This window comes from Herpailurus yagouaroundi, unplaced genomic scaffold (assembly GCF_014898765.1).
Source record: "Herpailurus yagouaroundi ecotype Mexico unplaced genomic scaffold, PumYag 100, whole genome shotgun sequence".
Classification (NCBI taxonomy): Eukaryota; Metazoa; Chordata; class Mammalia; order Carnivora; family Felidae; genus Herpailurus; species Herpailurus yagouaroundi.
The window spans coordinates 54,084,929-54,111,246 of record NW_024412391.1 but is presented as its reverse complement, the minus strand read 5'-3'; the positions used below and the strand labels follow the sequence as shown (position 1 = coordinate 54,111,246).

The 26,318-nt window shown below is 37.3% G+C and overlaps 1 protein-coding gene and 1 non-coding gene across 3 annotated transcripts in view; one reads left to right on the top strand and one right to left on the bottom strand.

Moving 5' to 3' along the window:
- The window catches only part of CRPPA (CDP-L-ribitol pyrophosphorylase A), a 345,176-nt gene that overhangs the window by 35,942 nt on the left and 282,916 nt on the right, over positions 1-26,318 (bottom strand). The window lies entirely within an intron of this gene.
- Positions 5,234-5,333, top strand: LOC121029018 (small nucleolar RNA U13). The gene has a single exon (XR_005789540.1). It is a non-coding gene; the product is annotated as a small nucleolar RNA U13 (small nucleolar RNA).

The following is a 26,318-nucleotide window of genomic DNA, read 5'->3' as shown; positions in this document are numbered from 1 at the left end:
ATGATGTGAGCTATGGGCTTTTCATAAATGGCTTTTATGATCTTTAAGTATGTTCCTTCTATCCCGACTTTCTCAAGGGTTTTTATTAAGAAAGGGTGCTGGATTTTGTCAAAGGCCTTTTCTGCATCGATTGACAGGATCATATGGTTCTTATCTTTTCTTTTATTAATGTGATGTATCACGTTGATTGATTTGCGAATGTTGAACCAGCCCTGCATCCCAGGAATGAATCCCACTTGATCATGGTGAATAATTCTTTTTATATGCCGTTGAATTCGATTTGCTAGTATCTTATTGAGAATTTTTGCATCCATATTCATCAGGGATATTGGCCTGTAGTTCTCTTTTTTTACTGGGTCTCTGTCTGGTTTAGGAATCAAAGTAATACTGGCTTCATAGAATGAGTCTGGAAGTTTTCCTTCCCTTTCTATTTCTTGGAATAACTTGAAAAGTATAGGTATTATCTCTGCTTTAAACGTCTGGTAGAACTCCCTTGGGAAGCCATCTGGTCCTGGACTCTTATTTGTTGGGAGATTTTTGATAACCGATTCAATTTCTTCGCTGGTTATGGGTCTGTTCAAGCTTTCTATTTCCTCCTGATTGAGTTTTGGAAGAGTGTGGGTGTTCAGGAATTTGTCCATTTCTTCCAGGTTGTCCAGTTTGTTGGCATATAATTTTTCATAGTATTCCGTGCTAATTGTTTGTATCTCTGAGGGATTGGTTGTAATAATTCCATTTTCATTCATGATTTTATCTATTTGGGTCATCTCCCGTTTCTTTTTGAGAAGTCTGGCTAGAGGTTTGTCAATTTTGTTTATTTTTTCACAAAACCAACTCTTGGTTTCGTTGATCTGCTCTACAGTTTTTTAGATTCTATATTGTTTATTTCTGCTCTGATCTTTATTATTTCTCTTCTTCTGCTGGGTTTAGGCTGCCTTTGCTGTTCTGCTTCTATTTCCTTTAGGTGTGCTGTTAGATTTTGTATTTGGGATTTTTCTTGTTTCTTGAGATAGGCCTGGATTGCAATGTATTTTCCTCTCAGGACTGCCTTCGCTGCGTCCCAAAGCGTTTGGATTGTTGTATTTTCATTTTCGTTTGTTTCCATATATTTTTTAATTTCTTCTCGAATTGCCTGGTTGACCCACTCATTCGTTAGTAGGGTGTTCTTTAACCTCCATGCTTTTGGAGGTTTTCCAGACTTTTTCCTGTGGTTGATTTCAAGCTCCATAGCATTGTGGTCTGAAAGTATGCATGGTATAATTTCAATTCTTGCAAACTTATGAAGGGCTGTTTTGTGACCCAGTATATGATCTATCTTGGAGAATGTTCCATGTGCACTCGAGAAGAAAGTATATTCTGTTGCTTTGGGATGCAGAGTTCTAAATATATCTGTCAAGTCCATCTGATCCAATATCTCATTCAGGGCCCTTGTTTCTTTATTGACTGTGTGTCTAGATGATCTATCCATTTCTGTAAGTGGGGTGTTAAAGTCCCCTGCAATTACCACATTCTTATCAATAAGGTTGCTTATGTTTGTGAGTAATTGTTTTTTATATTTGGGGTCTCTGGTATTCGGCGCATAGACATTTATAATTGTTAGCTCTTCCTGATGGATAGACCCTGTCACTATTATATAATGTCCTTCTTCATCTCTTGTTACAGCCTTTAATTGAAAGTATAGTTTGTCTGATATAAGTATGGCTACTCCAGCTTTCTTTTGGCTTCCAGTAGCATGATAAATAGTTCTCCATCCCCTCACATTCAATCTAAAGGTGTCCTCAGGTCTAAAATGAGTCTCTTGTAGACAGCAAATAGATGGGTCTTGTTTTTTTATCCATTCTGATACCCTATGTCTTTTGGTTGGCGCATTTAATCCATTTACATTCAGTGTTATTATAGAAAGATACGGGTTTAGAGTCATTGTGCTGTCTTGTATGTTTTATTCTTGTAGTGATGTCTCTGGTACTTTGTCTCACAGGATCCCCCTTAGGATCTCTTGTAGGGTTGGTTTAGTGGTGACAAATTCCTTCAGTTTTTGTTTGTTTGGGAAGACCTTTATCTCTCCTTCTATTCTAAATGACAGACTTGCTGGATAAAGGATTCTCGGCTGCATATTTTTTCTGTCTAGCACACTGAAAATCTCGTGCCAATTCTTTCTGGCCTGCCAAGTTTCAAAAGAGAGATCAGTTACGAGTCTTATAGGTCTCCCTTTATATGTGAGGGCACGTTTACCCCTTGCTGCTTTCAGAATTTTCTCTTTATCCTTGTATTTTGCCAGTTTCACTATGATATGTCGTGCAGAAGATCGATTCAAGTTCCGTCTGAAGGGAGTTCTCTGTGCCTCTAGGATTTCAATGCCTTTTTCCTTCCCCACTTCAGGGAAGTTCTCAGGTATAATTTCTTCAAGTACCCCTTCAGCACCTTTCCCTTTCTCTTCCTCCTCTGGGATACCAATTATGCGTATATTATTTCTTTTTAGTGTATCACTTAGTTCTCTAATTTTCCCCTCATACTCCTGGATTTTTTTATCTCTCTTTCTCTCAGCTTCCTCTTTTTCCATAACTTTATCTTATAGTTCACCTATTCTCTCCTCTGCCTCTTCAATCCGAGCTGTTGTCGTTTCCATTTTGTTTTGCATTTCATTTAAAGCGCTTTTCAGCTCCTCGTGACTGTTCCTTAGTCCCTTGATCTCTGTAGCAATAGATTCTCTGCTGTCCTCTACACTGTTTTCAAGCCCAGCGATTAATTTTATGACTATGATTCTAAATTCACTTTCTGTTATATTATTTAAATCCTTTTTGATTAGTTCATTAGCTGTTGTAATTTCCTGGAGATTCTTCTGAGCGGAATTCTTTCGTTTGGTCATTTTGGATAGTCCCTGGAGTGGTGCGGGACTGCGGGGCACTTCCCCTGTGCTGTGGTGTATAACTGGAGTTGGTGGGTGGGGCCGCAGTCAGACCTGATGTCTGCCCCCAGCCCACCGCTGGGGCCATAGTCAGACCGGTGTGTACCTTATCTTCCCCTCTCCTGGGGGCGGGATTCACTGTGGGGTGGCATGGCCCGTCTGGGCTACTTGCACAGTGCCTGGCATGTGGTGTTGGGGATCTGGCGTATTAGCTGGGGTGGATCGGCAAGGTGCACAGGGGCGGGAGGGGCAGGCTCAGCTCGCTTTTCCTTAGATGATCCGCTTCGGGAGGGGCCCTCCAGCACCGGGAGGGAGTCAGACCCGCGGGAGGATGGATACGCAGAAGCACAGTGTTGGGTGTTTGTGCGGAGCAAGCAAGTTCCCTGGCAGGAACCGGTTCCCTTTGGGATTTTGGCTGGGGGATGGGTGAGGGAGATGGCTTGGCGAGCACCTTTGTTCCCCGCCAAGCTGAGCTCTGTCCTCCAGGGCTCAACGACTCTCCCTCCCGTTGTCCTCCAGCCCTTCCGTTCTCCTGGGAGAGCTGTTAGCTTATAACCCTACAGATGTCAAGTCCCCGCTCACTGTCGGAACACACTCTGCACGGCCCTCCGCTTTTGCCAGCCAGACTCGGGGGCTCTGCTTGGCCAGCAGGCCGCCCCTCCGCCCCGGCTCCCTCCCGCCAGTCCGTGGAGCGCGCACCGCCTTTCCGCCCTTCCTACCCTCTTCCGTGGGCCTCTCGTCTGCGCTTGGCTTGGCTCTGGTGACTCCATTCTGCTAATCCTCTGGTGGTTTTCTGGGTTATTTAGGCAGGTGTAGGTGGAATCTAAGTGATCAGCAGGACGCAAGGTAAGCCCAGCGTCCTCCTACGCCGCCATCTTCTTCCCTCCCCTCTTGGACACCCACATGGTCTTTATTCCTAAGGAACTCATAGTTTAGTATTGGACACTAACATTTTACTTCCAGGGTGTCTTCACTGCATCAAATGCATAAAACATCAGCACCTCACAGAGATTTCATACAAGAAAGTAGGTATCCATTGTCTATTGTAATGGAATGAGAATGAGGGTAATGGGAAGATATTAAACATACATTTTATTAATGCTGTATATCATATAAACTTATAGGATTGTGGGGCGCCTGGGTGGCGCAGTCGGTTAAGCGTCCGACTTCAGCCAGGTCACAATCTCGCGGTCCGTGAGTTCGAGCTCCGCGTCAGGCTCTGGGCTGATGGCTCAGAGCCTGGAGCCTGTTTCCGATTCTGTGTCTCCCTCTTTCTCTCTGCCCCTCCCCTGTTCATGCTCTGTCTCTCTCTGTCCCAAAAATAAATAAACGTTGAAAAAAAAATTAAAAAAAAAAATAAAATAAAGTTATAGGATTGTATTAATATATATAGACAAAAACATATATTAAAGTATTAATTATACATGTTTATATTATATACACATATACACACATATACATACACACACACACACACATATATATAATACCCAATACATATATATCAGGTATGTCTTTCCACTACCCTCCTCTCATTCCACCTCAATAAACAAAGGATATCTACTTTCTTCCATAAAATTACTCTGTGATGTACCATGTATCTCTGACACACATATACACACGTGTGTGTTTGTGTGTGTGTGTGTGTGTGTGTGTATCTGCACATTACTTATATCTATTTCTTTTTGAAAGAGAGAGAGCAAGCATGCACAAGAGTGGGTGAGAGAGAAAGAGGGAGAGAGAGAATCTCAAACAGGCTCCACACTCAGCATGAGCCTGACAGTGGGCTCAATCTCCCTTCTGTGACATCATGACCTGAGCCAAAATTAAGAGTTGGTTGCTTAACCAAGTGAGCTACCCAGGTGCCCCACCTATATATTAATGTATGTATGTATACATCTTAAGACTTCTGTCTAGATTAATCTCTATAAAAGAATTCCCTACATCTGAGAGCTCTGAGATCGCTAATTTGCACCATTTGAATTCTTTAAGATAATTTCTTGAAGCACTGTATTATAGAAAACAAGATTGAGATACTACTTCAGAAAGGAAACCTGAAATACTCAACTCTAATGATCTGTACTTTAACCTTTTTGATGTGATTAAGTATGGGAGGGGAGGGGAATAGGTAGAGGAAAAGACTTTTGCTCTTAATTATACTTTTATACTTTAAGAATTATTTTATAAAAAGTATGGGTATTAACTTTATGCTTTTTAACGGTAACAATACTGAAGACACATGGTATTCAAAATTATTCAAAGGAGGACTGAGGTTTACAGATAGCTACAGAAAATCTCCTTTTATTAGCATATGATTATGAATATTAGATCCTTTTGTAGTCCTAAGCATGACTGCATGTTCACACCTTTGTGTGATATGTGCCTCCCTCAAACCTTATTATGACCTTGGCACTTTACCTGTCTGATATGGAAAAAAAAAAAAAACACAAAAAAGAACACTACATAAAATTTAATTTTTAATCATCTTATTTCAAAAAAGAGGTTCATTTTTTCCTTCAACTTCCACTGACACTATTCTTCAGTTTTTCAATAGAATATCCACTGCTGTAGTGGTTCTTTTTTTTTTCTATAAGCATTTTGTACACAAAAATAATAAGAATAAACCTAATAATGAAAATCCTGAGCCAGATGTACAGATAGTTATGAATTTTGCTTTCTCATTATCATACTGTATGATATGATATATACAAACAGCCATGAAGAATCAAAGATTCATGCTTGCAATTATAATCTTGCACAAAATATGAGCACTGAGTGCTGATTAAACTAGTGATGTTTTATTAAAACTTCAGGAAAATACCATGTAGGAAAAATATTTTACAACATAAGCTTTATTCATTTTTGAAGTGACCAAAAATAGATATAACGTAAATATTAAGACAACAATAAAACCAACATGCTGTAAAAATAAACAAGGTTAACAGAACATAAACTATGTCAACTATTCACATATATATATGATATATTTCTCTAACTGAACTCTTTACAGCTGAAGATATTTATGTGAAAACAAGATCATCATTTCTAGACGTCTGCTGCTTACTTACCACCTACAATAATTTTCCAGATAGAACAAATCACTGTCGGCTTAAATATCTCTAATTTCTCAGGAAAAGGATTTGGCTATGTGAGGGTACAATTGGCAATGGTATGGTATCTTGGGGTGAAAGGAAAAAGTTAAGCCATTCTTGAGTATACCCTGAGAAATACAAAAACTATATTTGAAGTACTGGCAAAAACAATTAACCAAGAATATTTTAGAATCATTCAAGAGCTTTTAAGAGATCAGAGGGTATCCAAATTATGCCTTCAGTGTGTATTTACCGGTATTAACCTGTGTTTCAGGCTTTAGCAATGAGGGGTATGAGCTAATTATAACTTGAGCACCAAAACATAAGCACAAGGAAAAAAAAGTAAGTTGATGACCCTAATATACTTTTTAGTTCCATAAAATTGTCTACATATTATGAAAATATTTAAAAATCTATTTTTTTAAAATTATGCTGTACTTTGGTGAATGGTAGACGGTAAGAATCATAAGTTAAAATATTAACTAAACATTTTAAAGGATCTATTTATTCTCTGTGTGAGTAGCTCACTTTACATGAGAAAGCCCTAAGGGGTAGTAAGTGAGGAAGAGGCAGAGTGCAGCATGGTAAAGAAGAGAGAGAGGAGGAAACAGGCAGTCTAACAGATCTCTGATGTAAGAACAGTGCCCTTGGGTATCATTAAGCTTCTTCATTCTCATTTTCTTTTACATCACCGAAACAGAGACAACAAAACCTGATGTGGCCACCCCTGAACCCACCCTATCCACACCAGAAATTTTCTAAGGTTTAAATGGCAGATCCAAAAATGTCCTCATCAAATATAACATTTTAAGAAATTAAATTGCTTTATTTATCATGAGCTTTTCCCCCAAGTAAATAGTATTAATACTAATTCAAAAGAGAAATGTGATACCAAAATCAAATGCTTTTTTTCTTTCTCTTGCAACTAGACTATATTTACTACAGACCCCAGGTGTTTAGGATATAGTAGGCACTTAAAAAAAATTAATCAATAAATGAAAGAATGTACAAATGCATCTCTTGTGTTACCTAGACTAAAATCTGCTATACAGCTTAAGAATTAATAATATTACTTAAATATTCCCAAAGTAGATACTTGGAAGAATTTTCTACATTGGAATTACAATTCTAACCTTCAATAGGTGTAGTGTTTTTCCAGGGAAAGAAAACTTGCTCCAAAATACAAAAAAGTACCATTATGGCTAACAGACTCATAGTCTGGTCAGCCATATTTCCCACAGACATGACTAAATTTAAGACTGATATTACTTTGCCATTATTAAATTCTCTGTTAAAAAAAAAAGTGTCAGGTAGAACTATTGCCCATGATAAAGTATATCCAAAGAAATACTGTACAGGCTAGGGAGAAAACAACAACAGTAAATTGTTCATTAACTTACTATTACCCAACTAGTTTTCAAGAAGTATGATCTCATTTCTTATATTTATATTAATTAATATGCAGAGACTTAAAGAAATAAAATACAAAGGTGAATTGCCTCCATTGAAGAATCAGGAGCAGCAGTGACACTTTCCTTTCTGACTCCCTCATCACCCACAGAAGCCTGTGAGCAATCTGTTGGATTTTTCTGTAGAGCATAGTTTCAAAACCATCGCCTTTTACAATCCTTTTTACTCAGTCTTGTAGGAACTGGCTTTCTAATTGATGGGCAACTTTGATGAGGTTTAACTATTTCTCAGCATCTCCTAGAGATCTGTTTGAATAATCCAGGACACATTTATTTATAAACTTTTGCCATTTTTTTTTTTTTAAATTTTTTTTCCAACGTTTATTTATTTTTGAGACAGAGAGAGACAGAGCATGAATGGGGGAGGGGCAGAGAGAGAGGGAGACACAGAATCAGAAACAGGCTCCAGGCTCTGAGCCATCAGCCCAGAGCCTGACGCGGGGCTCGAACTCCCGGACCGCGAGATCCTGACCTGGCTGAAGTCGGACGCTTAACCGACTGTGCCACCCAGGCTCCCCTGCCATTTTTAATAAATAGAATGCTTTTTAATATTTGGGGGGCATAATCACTCAGGCAGTGAAGACAGGCATGAAACATTTCACAAGAAAAAGAAACCAGTGCACAACATTCTGCATGCTAATGTCTAAAAGTGATCGATGGACCAAATATTAAGAACCTTCTCTTGGTTGGTGTGCCTGGGTGGCTCAGTTAAGCACCAGACTTAGGCTCAGGTCATGATCTAATGATCAGTAAGTTTGAGACCCACCTAGGGTTCTGCATTGACAGCACGGAGCCTGCTTAGGATTCTCTCTCCCTCTCTCTCTTGCTCTCTGCCCCTTTCCCTCCCTCAAAATAAATAAACTTAAACAAACAAACAAACACTTTGCTTCACTTTCCTCCTTCCATGTCAGGGGTCAGAAAACTATGGCCCTCACAACAAATCAAGGTTCCTTCAGTCTTTACTATGTGTCACTGATACATGGCCAATCATTCATTTACATGGCTACTTTTGTTAGAATGGTGGAGATGAGCATCCACAAACCCCCATATCTTCTTTTTTCTTTTTTAAGAAAAGTATTGTATAACAATTTATAAAATAAAATATTTTGACACCAAGGCTTTAATTATACAATTTCTTAAATATTTAACCAATACTCAACACTTGAATTTATTCAAAACACCAAGAACCAGCTTTTATATATTTTTCTTCTCTAATTTATGTAAATGAGTAAAAAAAAATGGACCCTAAATGAGCAAAAAGCTGTACAGAAATTTTGATTTATTTTCTTACAAAGACTAACAAATCTAAAATATTAAACATAAGAGATTTAAGTGAGCTATGTAAATATGAATATTAAAATATTTCATTTTAAAGGGCATAGCAAAAAGGCATCATATATTCAACCATTCACTATAATTCTTATCTTTCCCAGGCTAGTAATTATCAGAGTGCTAGAAAGATTATTTATTTAACTACATTTCAAATTCCTTGATGAGAAAAACCCCAAAGCATTTGTATGCATAATTTTAGACAAGCCTGGATCTTCCGCTGAGTACAAAATATGTACGTACTCAATTTAAATACAGGACCATGCTTATTATGAAAAGGTTTCTAATTTCAAGAATAAAGTTCTATATTGCATTAAAGAAATTATATAGTACAAAAAAGACTTTATTCATTGATATGCTGGTAACTTAAATATAAATTATAATAAAACTATTGATTTTGAGGTAGGCATGGAAAAACAATTGTTCGAAAATAGTCCCCATATCTTAAGGAAAGTACTCTGTGATAAGAGTTTTCCACGTTTATATTCATACACTATATTTTAAATTTCTTTGGCTATCTTCCTAACCTACTCAAAATTTACCACCTACATTATAAGTATAGGTCTGTAATAAATCTCTTGAGAATAATGCATAATTCAAAACCCTGTCCTGTGTTAAATTCTAATGAGGTTTTAAGTACTTTTCGATTTTAGCACATTAATGCATTATAAAATCACCAGAGCAAAGAGTAATCAATCTCAACCCTAGTTCACCTATAACTTAGTTTCTTCCTCCTCAGACAAGAATTGTTGTAAGGTTCCACCAAGATGATTTAAAAATGAGTAACAATTGCTTGAAATAGACCAAGAAAAACTATAGTAAGTATTTGTCATCAGGTAGGCTTGGCAGTTTTATAATCTACTTGAACCTCATGGTTAAAAAATTAAGTTGGGAAGAATATCAGATATTCTTTATGTTCTAATTGGCTGAGTTACTAAATACAAAGCACCGAAAACAGCATGTGCCATCTATGTCAAGCAGTTTACAAACTCCACACCACGACCATCAGAACCATGATTGCATTTCCATCGTAGAAATGAAAACACAAACAAAAAAAATTAACCCATATGTAATCTTCTCTGGGAGTAAAGTACTTGAAGGCCAAAGTGATTTGAAATGGATGCTTCAGGGTATTTAGATGGTAAAACTTTCCATTATTCAGGAAAGATTTTATCAAAGACATCCAGAGAATTAAAGACTTCTCTTATGTAACAATTTTGAGACACAAGTCAATAAAAACACAAGTCCCAGAAAAGTGTAGCACAGAAAGCTATGAACATGCATGAAATCCATTTAAGCTAGGGGTTAAGTAGGATGCTAAGTGTTCACAGAAGCAAGTTCCTAACTGAAGAGGAAAGTACAAATAAGGTCACTGGATGTGCAACTTACCTCCAAAAGAAATCCTTGAATGATGAACATTTAATTCTGGTTGAAGTCATATTTACATAAAGTCTATTTCTCTCTGACAGAGGAATGACTGAAAAACTATGGTTTCCTTAGTCATGCACAAAGCACTAATGTACCTATCATCGTCTCTTTTTTTAAAAATTTTTTTTAATGTTTATTTATTTTTGAGACAGAGAGAGACAGAGCATGAACAGGGAAGGGGCAGAGAGAGAGGGAGACACAGAATCTAAAACGGGCTCCAGGCTCTGAGCTGTCAGCACAGAGCCTGACGCGGGGCTTGAACTCACGGACCATGAGATCATGACCTGAGCCGAAGTCGGATGCTTAACCGACTGAGCCACCCAGGTGCCCCTCATCATTGTCTCTTAATAGCAGCCCAACACAGTAACAATGGTATGAACAATGGAATCTACAGATGTAGTCAGGTATTTTAGCTGTGGGATGTAGGACAGTTTTCAGAAAAGACATTACTGGATGAACCACCTATGAAACTATCCCAGCAACTCCTAAGAGGCAATGAATACCTAAATTATAGTGGTCACATTAGGAATAAAAAACGGAAGTGGGAAATGCCAGAAATATAGAACTAGAATTCAGGGCACTTAGCTACTGACTCTACAACATGGAGGAATAATTAGGATTCTTGGTGGCATTCAAGTAACAAGAAGAACAATGGCTCTCCTAACAAACAGGGGAGTCAAAATATATTTCGGATTCCTTACCTATAAAATTGGAATAAATACTACCTCAGGGACATGCCTTGGCAATTAAAGAGATAAAGCCTGACTGCTAACCACTGGAGCACACAATATCAGGCCTTCAACACGTTGGCCTCTATTGTCTAAATAGAACTGATGGACCTTGGAAAACACAACTATGATAAAGTTTGCAACCAAGGTGAAGCTGATTCATGCAGCTGATTTATGGTCACAGTAAACTTTACAATTTCTTATCTAAGTCTTCCACAAAACTATGACATGATTTTAGACCTAAATATAATTATTAGCATGCATTCATAAAATAAATGATGTCACGCACAATTTTTACTAGAGTCACCACAAACACTTTGAAAAGAGGCGAGTTAGGATCAAACGGGATATAATGACGACGATAATAGTACTAACAATAAATTTTTTAAAGTTATGCAATTAAAGATACTAAGAATTATTTCTGAAATCCCTAGTCCCATAGAAACCTTTATAAACCTCTGTGGTTCTCTACCTGCAAAATGAAAGAAGAAAATAAAGGAATTTCAATTGATTGTAAAGGTGCAGTACCTCCCTCCACTGCCGTGTTCCAACCATAAACTCCTGAGGCCTTAGTTTCCTTACATGTAAGTTTCTGCATGAAGGCAGTTTCCAAACAACGTTAAACAACATGTACTGTATGTTCTGTGATAAAAGGGCATCATAGTCTGCTAAGTGTGGGAACTGCTGGGTTAAACTGGCTTCTTTGCTGCCTGACTACTGAGAGCATCTTATAAGTCAATATAAATCATCAGTTTCCATGAGTATTATACAGTAACATAATTTTGCCAATAAATTTCACCATGCAGTCATTAACTTTGGCGGGCGGTGGGGGGGGGGGGGGGGGGGGTGCAGAGGAGAAAATACTGAAAACCCATGCCTTAGATTATTTCACATGAGTCTCTAATATATTATGTCATTTGAGCCTCACAATCAGAAAGTAGGCCACAAAAGGGTCCAAAGAGAGAGAAAAGGAAATTTAAATTCAAAGAGATAAAGCAAGCAGCAAGTAGTGAGATTTATCTTTACCTGTACTAAATCTCAGTCCAGCAATATTGTTTTATTAACAGAGACAAAATTTCTGATCTCAGGAAGAGTATCAACCTGGAAGTGGGAGAAACTAATGTCTCTTCCAAATAAGATATTCTATTCCACTGTATACAACAGCCACAGTGCAGTTTACTGGCTAACTTTGAAAGATTTAAGCTTTTGGAAACACACTTTATAACTTAAACCTAAATGGGAAGGCCCTCGGTGTTATGGAAGCACGTATCAAGTAAGTGTTTGATATCCCTGGAACTTTCTGTGATACCTAAGTTCAAAGTTCTCTTGGGAGAGACTAATGGCTGGAAAACCAAGGCAAAAAGAAGTTTTTCAAAGATAAGTAATATTTCTGAAAGGACAATCAGCTGCTAGCTCTTCACTGACAACCTTCATGAGGGGCTCTTTAAAATTCTTGAGAAATTACTAACTGCACATTTGCTTTAAGAGTCCAAATGTATTTTGCACGTGGTTCATTTTAAGTTGCAGAAACATATATAGTCCTCTATTCAATCCCTTATACAGGAGACCTGGCCCCAATACCAAAACTTTTCCTGGGAAAGCTCATTATGGTACCATTTGTAACCCAGAGAAAATGATTCTTATTTTGTTAAAGCACACATCCCCACACACAGACATGTACATAAAGATACACATACTTCATTATGAATATTAGAAACTTTAAGAAAATAAGGATTAAGGAAATCTTTTCACCAATGTCATGACATAGAAAACATGATTCCTCAGATTTGAGGTACTTTATTATACTGTCAATATCCAAATAATATGGGTGCCAGCATATTTTTATAATTCTGCATTATATTTAAAAATATGTACATCCCCTTTTAAAAATCCCTAAATCATGCCAATGAGCTTCATGTGGTCAGATTCAAATTGTTGCTTCACCAGCAAATATTAAAAAAAAAAAAAAAAAGTACTCTAAGGCTCACACTTATTCTAAACAAATCATGATTTTAAACTATGATATTAAATTCTAATATATTTTAATTTTTATTTATTTATTTAGAGAGAGAGAGAGAAAGAGAGAACGAGCATGAGCACACAAGCAGGGAAAGGGTAGAGAGAGGAAGAGAAAGAATCCCAAGCAGGCTCCATGCTGTCAGCACAGAGTTCAACTTGGAGCTTGAGATCATGACCTGAGCCAAAATCAAAAGTCGAACACTTAACCAAATGAGCCACCCAGGAACCTCCTAAATTCTATTAATTTTGACATTTTATTCTCCAACTTCTTGTTGTCACTAATATATATTTTGTTACAAGCATTTTCTAACAGTAACCTGTAAATGTTCCTCACCACTATTAAATATTTATGTATTAGTTTTCTGTTTGTTGCCGTAATAAATTACCACAAATTCAGTACCTTAGAACAATATAAATTTATTATCTTAGGTATCTTCTAGAAATTACCCATATTCTTTGGCTTGTAGCCTCCTTCCATCTTCAAAGCCAGCAATAGCTGGTCACATCTTTCTCGCTTCACATCACTGAGCCTTTTGCCTTCGTCTTCCACTTTTAAGTACCCTTATGAATACATTGGGCCAACTCAGATGATGCAGGATCATCTGCCTATTTAAAGTCAACTGATTAGCAACCTTATTTGCATCTGCAACCTTACTTTTCTTTTGCCATGTAAGGTAACATTTGCAGGTTCCAGGAGTTAGGGCATGGGCATTTTGGGGGGGTGCCACTATTCTTACTAAGTTAGCTAAAGCTTATATTTTATATGCTGTCGATCAGTATCTATGCTTATCATCAAATGCATTCCTCTCTAAAGAATATTTAGTAGATAAACGCCTCAAATAACAAGTAAAATAGCACATACTTTATACTAAAAAATTGAGGACAAAAGCCTTAAGCAACAGAGTATCTTGTACATAACTTATCATTTTTGAATTTTTAATAGAACCTAATCAACTTTACATTCATCACTTTTGAAATCATAAAACTGGGATGATGTCACAAGTGACAGCCTCACCCTCTCACATCAAGAGGCAAGCCCCTAGCTTTTGGAAAAGCACTCACCTGACACATGCCACATGCCTCTCATCCACCTCCTTATCAACCTCCAAGGAGTGATCTTTTAAATCAAACTTTCCATCAGTAGCATGATGTAAGTATGTGCGACTACAACATACCCTAACTTTGTAACCACACATGCTTCCATTCTTCTGTGCATGCGTGTCTTCTGCCAAGCATGGCTTTCATATGACTGATGCTATTTACGTAGTAGTTGCTTACTTATCTATGCTCAAGAATTAAACAACAGAACTTGCCATCCAAAAACAGTAAAACATGAATTTCCCTACCTAAACCCAGTTATACTCTAAGCTCTTTGATGGTCAGAACACATCTGCCTTATTTTAGTGCCTTTTACCTATCCCAGCACATAGTACAGTTCCAAAAAGTATCGTTCAAAGAATAAATGAAGGCACAGTACAAGTATCTCAAGCTTTCTACCATTTTTTTTGTCATTACTTGTCTAACAAAATCTATTACTCTCAGTATAAGTTTTGCTTTAGTTAAAAATCCAACAGTAAAATCTGTGCTACAATTATGTATTATCTGCAAGGCTTGCCATACCCTTAATTATCTGCAAGGCTTGCCAATTATCTGCAAGGCTTGTCATACCCTTAATTAACACAATGATTATTTAGCTCCTGCCCTCATTCTTGTAATGGTGGTCTTTCAGATTTTTTTTAATGTTTTTATTTTATTTGAGAGAGAAAGAGAGACAGAGCATGAGCAGGGAAGGGGCAGAGAGAGATAGAGGCACAGAATCTGAAGTAGGCTCCAGCCTCTGAGCTGTCAGCACAGAGCCCAACGTGGGGCTCGAACTTGTGAACCACAAGATCAAGACCCGAGCCAAAGACCAAATCTCAAGCGACTGAGCTATCCAGGCACCCCTTAGATTTTCAATGTTAGGCATTTGATATTGATATCTATTCCATAAAGCATTTCTCAATCCCCTTGAGCAGAATGATCTGTCTCTTCTAGCCCTTAAACTATCTATTCCACCTGCTACTTGCACTATCTCATGTGGCACTTATTTATACACACATTGCATCTCCCCCAGTGCAATTTCTTATATAACTCCTTTGAAGTTATCTTTACACATACACAACACTTTCAGCAGAGTTGGACATACATGCTTTTTTCTCTTCAAAATATATTCTCCAGAAAACTTGGGAAGGATATGTTTTCCACTCTGAAACTGTAATTCTCATTTTCATTAAAAGTAATTCTTTTCTCTTTATCAACAATGAAATATTTATGAATTCCTGGCTAATACAAAATATTTAGAGTGTGATTACAAAGTAAAACCAGGGCACAAAGGATAAATATACAGAAATTATTATTCTGCAAATAATATTCATTTCAATTATCTCTGTATACTAACAAAAATTATAAAACAAAAAGTTCCCCTACAAGGGGCATTATTATAATGTTTTTCCTAATGATATTAGTGATGACAGTCATATGCAGCAATCATTATACAGTTGATCCTTGGACAATATGGGGGTTATGAGCGCTTAACTCTCATGTACTTGAAAATCTGTGCATAACTTTGGACTCCCCCAAAACTTCAATAGCCTACTGTTGACCAGAAGGTTGACCTATAACATTAACAGTCGATTAACACATACTTTGTAGGTCATATTATATACTATATTCGTACAATAAAGGAAGGTAGAAAAAATATTAAGAAAACTTTAGAAAGAAATACATTTACAGTATGGTACTGTATCTATTGAAAAAATCTGCATATAAGTGGATCCACACAGTTCAAACCCATGCTGTTCAAGGGTGAACTGTATTAACAATAATTTAATCCCATCACACTTTCCATCATAAGGGAAAAGAGCAAAGGCAGAAAATAGTTGTAAATAGAATTCAAAATCAACTGCAAGATATGCATCTCATATGCAAATCTCTAAGTCTTTCTGTAAAGCTTATGAAGGCGTATTCTGGAATATTCTATGGTATTAATATAAAAACAGCATAAAAATTTGGTATGTACGTGATAGTAGGGGGTGGCCTTTCTTCGAGAGTGTTTGAATCTAAAAAAACTTAAATTAGAAGACAATAGACGTGTGGCCCAGATTAAGTAGACTGTGTCCGAGAGAATGTGGCTACTTGCCAAACGAAGTAGGATTTGATCTGCAAATGACTGTCAGCTCTCATTTCTAACCCTTTGTAAAAAGTAATGACACTGTTGCCTCAGGAGAGGGCAATCATGCAAACCTGTGTGTATGAACAAGTTGTTTTGTTTTGTTTTGTTTTTCTCAATTTTCTTGCCAACTAGTATTTCAAAAATGTTTGTTAAGGCTTTCTTAAATAAACAAGTCTGCCAAATACAATAAAAACCTACCTGATATGCTACAGTGAAACAAGTGGATAAGCAACGACTATAACCACAAGGTTTCAGTTCATGCAGGAGAAAACAATTTTAAGTGGTAAACAAAAATAAGGTGTTTCGATAAAGTTTCTGAAACATCTTAATGCACCATTTGGGCTTGAAACAATTTATATCCAGAAAAATGAATATTGCGTGTTAAGGATCAGTAAAGCCTCAAGTTTAATTTTTAAAGTTAACTATTTCCAAGTTTGAAAATATCTTCTGTTTTGTTTTTTACTTTATCTTCAGAAAGAAAGAAAAGTAACCTCTAAGCAGCCTATTATCATAAACAGTATTTTGTAAGCATCATTATAAGTGTGATATTAAGTAAAGAGAAATCCATAGCAAACACAAACCAGAATTTCATCTATGCACAACAAAATTGGATTTTAGAACAAACATGGGCTTTAAAAAAAGTCAGGTCTACATATGGTTTGTTTCACCACGTAGCCACGAACAAAGCCATTGGTGATGTGGAAGTAACTGAGTTGACTCAGATTCACCTGGGATGAATTCCAGGGTTAAAAAAACACACAGGCCTCAAATGGCATCACCTGTGCTAGGTCAAGTCCCCAAACCAGGGCTTAATACCTAACCTATTTGTAATCTCAGCCTCCCTGAGAAACTAGTCCTGGTCAGTCAGGATTTTTCTGGTCAGCACCGATGAGGTAATCTGTCACAGGGGCCCTCTCCGTTCCCTAAAGGATGATGAGGCAATCCACCTAGTAAGACCCTTTTCTCTTCCTCTCAGGGAAGGTGACCTTGCCTGAAACAATCGTTGTTTTGCTAACTGTCCCATCCAATTCTGCCCATAAAATCCTTCCATTTCCACAATTCCTAGGAGCTACCTTTTCCTAGACTGGATGCTGTTGATTCATGCATCAATTAATAAAGCCAATTAGACCTTTTAACATTCACTTGAGCCTCTGTCATCTACCGCTAAAAATCTCTACTTTTAGGGGCGCCTGGGTGGCTTGGTCAGTTGAGCGTCTGACTTCGGCTCAGGTCATGATCTCACGGTCCGTGAGTTCAAGCCCCACGTTGGGCTCTGTGCTGACCCCTCAGAGCCTGGAGCCTGTTTCAGATTCTGTTTCTCCCTCTCTCTCTGCCCGTCCCCTGTTCATGCTCTGTCTCTCTCTGTCTCAAAAATAAATAAACGTTAAAAAAATACTTTAAAAAAAAATCTCTACTTTTAAATGCTTTCCAGAGAAGCTATTAGGTAGTGAAGTTAGAACATCGGCATTTTATCTTGCCACAGCATGGAAAGACAGACCAAGTGTATGGTGGTGTTATTGAATGCCCTATGTAGAAGAGCATTCTATATGGGATGTCCAGGAAACATGCAGGTATCTTTTACAGGCCAGTGCCAGTGATTTCTAATTACGTGGTAATATGACATGACTGGTCATGTAAAGGCAGTGCGTTTAGTGTGGAGAACATTAAGGCCTTTATCTACTATTCTCGGTTTCTTCAAAATTTAGGATTCAAGCTTAACATTTTTATTAAAAAGTAGTATGTGGTATCCTATTCACTGAAATAGTTCTTGAAGATACCACCAAACGGATTCATAAAAGTTAAAGTTCTAACTACATCCATATAATCATTTAGCTTTTTAAATAGAAACATCAAGTATTAATAGAAGCTCAATTCATCTTATTGGGACATTCTACATACAATAAAAACTGGTGCTATTTCATATAGTCACAGTGCTTTTGAGCCATAATTACTTAAAACCTTTTACTCATACACTCAAATTAAGACTTCAAATGAGCAAATGACTTTTTAATGACAGGTTTATCAAAACCTTGTGCTGTACAATCTCCACAGAATATTTAGGGAATGGGAATCTACTTAATAATTTCCCCTCGTTTGGAAATAATCAGCAACTTCCTTTTTACTTTAGAATCTTTACAACTCATTTTAACTATTAAGACCAACACCTGTCTTCTTAAGGAGGCTATATAAAGATTCATAGAATGGCTATTCATGGGAATACACAGAAGGGATTCTACTGACAAATCACCATGTTGAAGATACTAAATGTTAGGACTGAACCCCTGTCATACCTTGAAAGTTTTAAAATTTTAAGTTGCTTTGAAATTGCTCTTTCCATCTCACATTAAATACTATGACTTGATGCTAACTGGGGTCATGGCCTGCCTCCTCCTAATTTTAACACAGTGAGCCAGAATCAAACAAAAACAGAACTCAAGGTTTTCATTTCCAGGAATCAAATGTAAATACATTTGCCGAGCTCTGGTTAAGTTTTAGAGACTTGATTCCCCATTAGGAATTATATGTTTCCAAAATTACATGTTGAATGGGAAGGAATGCTTATGTATATCATGTCTAAATACAGTAACAAGATTAAACTTTTGCCACACAAGAGTAAAAAAGTGTGCCTGAGTATTAATTACATAATCACTGATAAATTAATTTCTTAGACTTGTCAACCAGATTACAACTGGAGACAACATTTGAGATTTTCTTGTTCTCAAGACTTTAGAGCAAAAAAAAAAGTTTTTTAATGTAGTTGTTTTTGATCACTGCTTTTCTATATTAATATTTTATCAGTGATTCTTTAAAAATGTGTAAACTGTTATTGCATTTGAATACTAATGCATTGCTGCACTGTGTCTACTTGCCTATGGATGTCTCATACCAAACCAGAGGCCAGCTATCATGATCATACATATTCTACATTTATCAAGTGCCCTGTCATTTTAGGGCTGAAGAAATTCCTGCAAATAGCATTCCTGCAATTTCCAAGCAAGTTGTCACTGGACTCACTCGACAGGCTACAGACCAGTTCAAATATTGTTGGATTTAATCCAGTGAGTCATCGTGACAAGTTGCTCAGTGGGTATATACAGTAAAAACAAAATGACAGGTTGAGGAAAATTACAATTTAATAAATAAGTATGTGTGGTAAAAACACATAGATTGGGTAAACTCACAATTTAATAAACAAACAAATGAACAAAACTGGATCATTTAACCTCAGTTACTTTGAGAATCCATAGTCTCTAGGATATGGGAGAGACAAAAAGGGAAATCAAGGACAAGGGGCAGCAGAGATAAATATGATTAAGGTCAATATAGATCCTGTGAAAATTTCTTAGAAGACTAAACCATTGTTTATAAATTAAGCAAACAGAAATGAAGCTAAACTCTGTATATTCTTATGGAGTTATGGAGAAACAAAAAGTCATCAGTATATAATTATGCTATCTGGAACTTACAAAGTCTGTTTGGGTTAGTTTATTAGAGCACTGGCCAACATTCAGACTTAAAAATAGCTCTAAGGTCAACACTCATTCTCGCTTTATCTCACTCACTTTATCTCTGTAACTGTCACTGCTCTGAGTTAGACAAGCTTTTGGCCAGTTTTGTTCATGCTTGTACTCTGCAGCCAATTTCTGTCCAGGACAGACATCGGCAACTCTTTTAACAGTGCCAAGGGTTTCACATCCTTTCTTGCGGCTTGCATAAGTGAAGGGAAGAAAATCTAAACATGCCCCTAGTCTCAAGAATCAGGTGGCAGAGGTTTTGACCACACAGAATCCTCCCCCCACTGACCTCTGTGATTTTCCCCACTCCATCCTCCCCCTCAGAGACCTGATGCTGTGATTAAGGTGGCATCTTAGATGATCATAGAGGCACTAAAAGGAACAGAATAACTTAAGAATGAATTCCTAGAATAGGGCTACATCTAAGAAAACTATTATGCCATGCCAAATATTTTTGCTACCATCAAAAAATAGCAGCTTTATGGCAACAAATCCAGTGGCTATGTCAATGATCATACTAGTGTTTTTTGTTTTTATTTCGGGGGGCCCAGAACCCTAAGAATCTGATGAGAGCTGTGGATGTTGTTGGAGACAAGTGCTTCAATAAATAGACATACAATTTTCCATGTAATATTAGGGATCCCCTAAATGAGGTCAAGAGCCAAAAGAGTTAAGAAACTCTTATCTAATCCAATCCTTTAATTTTATAAATAGCGAAATAAGGCTCCAAAAGAGTGACATCTTCTGCCTAACACAAGTTAACAGCAAAGACAAGTTTTTTCACTCTAGCTCCAATGCTCTGAGAAACTCAAATTAATTCTCCTGACAACAAAGACTTCAAAGCAAGCCACAGGAAGCAAGTCACAGGAAGAGAAAGAGAAGAAATACTTCTAGTGCTTTGTGAGGCACAGGGAAATCTTTCAGAGCACAAATGTGGTGTGTGTGTGTGTGTGTGTGTGTGTGTGTGTGTGTGTGCGCGCGCGCGCACGCATGTATTTTCCCTAGAGAGCCAAGAAGTGAAATTCATAAGCGTGTTCTTGTCATTCTGATTGGGAGACACAGACATGAGGAAGATAAGCAACTAGAATTGGAGGAAGTACTTGGAAGGACATCTAAGAGTTGGGAGAAGGTTCTCACATGGAAACAATATGTTCTGCTTACAAGTCGGCATTAGCATAAAACTGAGTCATATGAACATCTTTGTCATTATACTAATAAGATAATATTAATTAAATTTCTAAAACTGAACACATGTGTTAGCTCCCCTTTAAAATGTTTCCTCTTCCTCTGCTTGGCTTCCACCTGCACTGGCTGCAAGCCTGAACCATTGAACCATGCACCATTCTGGGTCCCCAACCCACCTTGCCCTCTCATTCTCTAAGATGTCTCCATTCTGCCTCTAATGAGTCTCTTGACTGCACCTTCTGAGCTCCTCCCCACCCTTCCTGGGCTCACCTCTCACCTGACCTTACTTTTCTGTAGTCACTTCTCTTTCTACCTGTCTTTATTTCAATTCATCCTGTAAGCTGCTTTGAAAGGAATCTTACCATGAAGTAATGTAATACATTACTCTCTGGCTAGAACACCTTCAGTAGCTACCCATTACCCATAACCTTCCTTGGAAAGTTTTATGAAGTTTTGAAATCTTCTCAACATGTTATATGAGAAATGCTTCATCATTTAGTAAGGTTGAAGACAAAAAAGAATGCTCATTTTAGATCATTATATTAGCAGAGACTGTATAACAAAAGTTATCTCAGTCTTTAAGCTCATTTTATATGTAAAAAAAGAAAGTGCTCTTCTCATTGAAAAATGATGGATACAATTGTATTGTTGTATACTTACTATTTAAGAAAAAAAGATTTAAACCTTATTGCATATTAAAATGTAGACTGAACTTTTATTCTGTTACATAAGAAAAAACAGATTTAAAAAAATACTATTATACCCTGAAATTTGAATTTCATATTTAGAGCTTAATAAATCAGCTGGTTTATTTTTTATGGTGATATGTTTTATGATTAAAAGCTAAGAAAAAAGAGAAAATATTCTAGAATACCATTTGAAAGAACTTCTCCACAGTGACATGAATCCCAGAAATGCATTCACACACACCAGGGGTTTTGAATCACCACATGGGTCTCACTGACATATCAGTGTGGCATCCACGGTCCTTTTGAATACTCTGCCCCATTTCTGGGCCCTTCACTCTACTTTTATCGCCTAATTTGACGTTCCCCAGACCCCATGTACTTGAACATACGTTTTTTTTCTTCCTTTAATGTCACTGCTTTGTTATTTTCCTTTTTGTAAATGTTGACAGTCTATTCCATTCTTCATACCGCACATTAGGATCATCTATTCCCTGAGTCCTTCTCTGAAACACCTCCTCTTTGCCACCTCTCTATTTCATGTATTACACACAATTGTCACCAGATACACTTCCCCCTTCTGAACTCTAAAGTTCTAGATACAATACCAAACATAGTATGTGGAAATGCATATTTATTAATACATTTAGAAATAAACAGTTAATTCAGGAAAATAATTCAAGCAATTGGAAAACAGGTATAGGTCAAACAAGTATACGTGAAAATCTAACTACAACATGGCTTTTTATCTCCTTCTATATTGTTATCCTCTCCTTTAAGAAGGTTTGTTGGTTTTACAGAAAATCGGTTACATGAACTTCATGCATTACGACTGAATCTACAACAGCACAGTCATCTGGAATAATATTAATGAGACAACCCCAAACCTCACTTTCCAAATATTTCTAGGAGTGCAATGATGCTCCTAAAACTGTGCATTTCTCCTTTACTGTACTTGTACCTGTGTTAGGTCTTGTTAGCTGTCCACTAAAGACTTTCTCCTCCCTTGCCCAGAATAGTCAAATGTGGCTGAGACACGGCCAGTGGATAGGTATATTTCCTAGCTTCGTGTAGCTATGTATGTGACCATGTGATTGATGCCTTATTGCTAACGGAGGGCAATCAAGAATGATGTGAGCAACTTTTATTTGACTTGCTTCAGAGGAAATCTTTGGCCCAAAGCTTATGTTCTTTTCTTTCCATTTCTATTGACAGCAATAGCAAACAATGACTTTGGAAGTTACGCATTAAAAGTAGCAGGGGTGCCATGTGCATGAGACAGAGCTGCTGAAAAACCTAGATGATATATCTGGATTGTTAGCCAAAACATAAATAAATATCTATCTTATTTGAGCCACTGCTTTGGGATGTCTTTGTTAGAGCAGCTTAGTCCTTTACTCTGATACATACTGTATCAGAAATTAGAACACTACCAATCTTGGGGTGCCTGGGTGACTCATTTGGTTGAGCGTCCGACTTCGGCTCAGGTCAGGATCTCTCAGTCTGTGAGTTCAAGCCCCATGTCGGGATCTGTGCTGACAGCTCAGGGCCTAGAGCCTGCTTTGGATTCTGTGTCTCCCTCTCTCTCTCTGCCCCTCCCCTGCTCATGCTCGGTCTCTCTCTCTCCGTCAAAAATAAATAAACATTAAAAAAAAAAAAAACTACCAGTATTCCTTTATTCCTATACATATTTTAATCCAATTTAAATAATCCTCAAAATAGAACTTTTAAAACTAGCAATATTAATACTTATAATGACAAACTCATTTTCTGAAGTGTAAAGCCTTTGGATAGCAAATTTTATAAAACTTGATATTAAAAAAGTTACCTTTGTATCTGCATATAAAAATAATTTGCTGACAAAGGTAAGCAAACTTTTATGTAGAATGGATGTGACAATGTTTCCTGTGTCAAACCCTATAAAAAGAGAAATGCAAAGATACAAAAAAAGAACCATATGTTTTCCAAAAATGGTTAGGTCACATTTCAAATTTTTGTAGTTTGAGTATGACTTCTCAATCATTAACAAAACTAAGAAGACTGCCAGTTTCTTTTGTTGTACATGAAATATTATTAATGGGATCCCAGCTTCGTGGTAGACACAACTCCAAAGAAGCTTTACAGTCTAGTTTCTGCTAGTTTTCAAGTCGACTCCATTCAGAATAAAAACTTCTGTTTTGCACCAATCATACATATTTTATAATTCATTTTAGAAATGAACTCCGTGGTAAAGTTTCTCTTCTATTTTTATGGCCAAAGGTTGCTCATTAAAAAAAGGTGGGGGGGGGCTACAAGATAAATTGATTTTCTGTAGATAAGTACTCAAAAAGGGAATTTTTAGTATTACAAATAAACAGGTGGATAGATAAGCAATTTTTGAATGCTTTTTTCCTAGCATTTTAAATTCAATGAGAAAGACATAACAGGTGCACCTGCATGGCTCAGTCAATTAAGTGTCCGACTTTGGCTCAGCTCATGATCTCATGGTTTGTGGGTTCGAGCTCCGCATCGGGCTCTGTGCTGACAGCTCAGAGCTTGGAGCCTGCTTCGGATTCTGTCTTCCTCTCTCTCTCTCTCTGCCCTCCCCCACTCGTGCTCTGTTTCCATAATAAGTAAACATTTTTTTAAAAAAGACCTCATTTCTGGTGGTGTTTTCATGGCTTTAAGTAATTTGGCCACCTATTGTAAAGCTGACCTTGCCTCCTGTGGATGCTTATCAACACCACCTCTCTGAGGCTTGCCTGCTGTGCCCTGGGACCCACAGAATTCTGTTTGAGGGCTAAACTATGACTTCTAGTAGTTTCTTAAATAAGTAGCCCCCATTAAATGGAGTAGTACTGGCTCTATTACTCTCACAATTTACTCAAGTACTGAGGGGTACGATGTTTTCCAGGTGGATATTACTGTTCATGTCATTCTTCTTAAAATTTGCCTCTCTTTTTCAAAGAGAAACTGCTAGCTATCAGACAGGAGTTTCATGAACCTGAGATCAAGTTGCAATGTAGCTGCAGAGGAAACATCCTTTCTCCCTGGATTCCATTACAGTCATCCTTACCCCTTGAAGCCCCGCTGCTTAAGCATGCTCTTTATCCTGCTACTTCGACATCCTTATGCTATGGAATATCTCCTCTCATCATATTGCCACCTACTTATGTTGGCCTTAACACCATCATGTTTTCCCATCTTAGAAAAATGAAAATATCATAAACCCACCACTCTCTCTCAAGCCCATACTTTCCTCCCTGCCTCTTCATAGGTATTACTATTGTCTTCAAATTTCCCAAAATCAGACTTCAATTGATTGCCACTGGACTTCCCCTTAATTACAAAGTGACATCTCTTGTCAAGGTTTCTTCTTTCCTGCATTATGGTTGGATCTGCCTATGTAAAGCCTTTGGTCAACAGAGAGCCTCAAGTGAAATCAACTCAACAAGCTCATGCCTAAACATAATTAAGATTAAAGCTGATTAAGTTACCAGGAAATATGTTCCAACTTCATCCACATAAATATGGTTTAAATACACAATGTAAATATAAATTTAATTCTGGCTCTTCCAAGGTGAAAATAATGCTTTGGAAAATTTTATAAATTTATGATGCTAGACATCAGCTCACTTATTTAGAAGAAATAAATTTCATGAAAATGAAGATTAAATATATTCACTTTTAAGAATGTGATTCACTCAGAGCTGTTTGTATCATTAAGTCCACACACCAATTAACCAATCACAGCACAGAAATGCCCAAAGATCATCCACGAAGGAATATATGTATTTGCTCCAACTCAGGAAGAAAGAGTAGTGATAAAAATGTCCTTGGGGCATGTGGGTGGCTCAGATAGATGTCTGACTTGTAGTTTTGGCTCAAGTCCTGATCTCACAGTTCATGAGATGGAGCCCAGCATCAGGCTCTACACTGATGGTACAGAGCCTGCATGGAATTCTCTCTCTCCCCTCTCTCTCTGCCCCTCCCACCCTTGCACTCTCTCTTTCTCAAAATATATAAACTTTTTTTTAAAAAATGTCTATTTTAGGTACCACACACACATATATATATATATATATATATATATATATATATAATATATAATATGAAAAAGTGATTTAGTCAAAGTAGCCGACAAAATGACATTTTACCCATAACAGGTATGCACGTGATAAAGGCAAAATTCTTATTTATTTTTAACAAAACCAGTGACAAGGGGGCATAGCTCAGGGGTAGAACATTTGACAGCAAAACCAGTGACAGTTTGTGCCTTGTGTGTGACTTTAAGTTGAGGGTTGCTGCACTAAAGTTGTTTCAGCATCCAAATCATCAAGGCCAGAATGGAACTCATCACCTGTTCCCTCGAATCTGCTTCCTGCCTCATGTCAGGTTTGTAGTTAAAGACCCCATCATAAACTAGAAGTCCAGCCAGAAACATGGGTATCATCTTTGCTTCCTCCCTCTTGACAATTTCCAAAATGCTTTTGTACTATAATTTCTATATTCTGATTGTAGCAGTCCTGTGAGGGTGTATTATCTTTATCTTATAAATGATGATATTTATTATGTTCAGAGTTTATTTAGGTGCTCTGCCCAAAGGCACAGAATAGTCATGATGCTTATTTTCTGGTGGTTCATTTAGTTAATATATTCATGCACACTATCTTACTGAATCATTAAAACATTTATGTGCTTTCAGTCCTTTTTTCTCAAATAAGTACATGGAGAGATTGAGCCCATCATTTGAGGATTTGAATACGTCAGCC